This window comes from Bison bison, unplaced genomic scaffold (genome assembly GCF_000754665.1).
Source record: "Bison bison bison isolate TAMUID 2011002044 unplaced genomic scaffold, Bison_UMD1.0 scf7180017864270, whole genome shotgun sequence".
NCBI lineage: Eukaryota > Metazoa > Chordata > Mammalia > Artiodactyla > Bovidae > Bison > Bison bison.
In genome coordinates this window covers 9,713,936-9,714,377 of record NW_011494842.1, presented here as the reverse complement: position 1 = coordinate 9,714,377, position 442 = coordinate 9,713,936, and positions in this window count along the sequence as shown.

Genomic DNA, 442 nt, shown 5'->3' with positions numbered 1-442 from the left:
CGGCGACAGGTGGAGCAGGTGAGATTAGCCAGACCCGGGGAGGGGAAAGCGATCGGAGTGCGGGGGAGGCCGCCCGCTTCGCTTGCTAGCCTTTGCCTCTCCCTGCCCGCGTTTGGGAGGCACGCTCTACCCACCCCTGCTCCCGGAGGGCGGGTTTGAGGTAGTGGAGTTCGGGAGTGCGGGGACCACGTAGCCGGAGCCGGCCCCTGGCTAGGCTGCCGGAAGAGAGGGCGCGCCTGGGGCGCTTGGGGGCGCCTGAGGTCCTGAGCGGAGGCAGGACGGGGAGAAGGACGAGCTGCGGAGAACGGGGGTAGCCTGGGGGAATTTCAGCTGCGGGGTCCTGCGGACAGACCTGTTGGCAACCTGTGGGCCGCGCGCGGCGAGGGCTGGAGCTCTGATCGCGCCCTGTTCGCCCCGGGGCTCAGCCAGCGGCTCCCGCGGC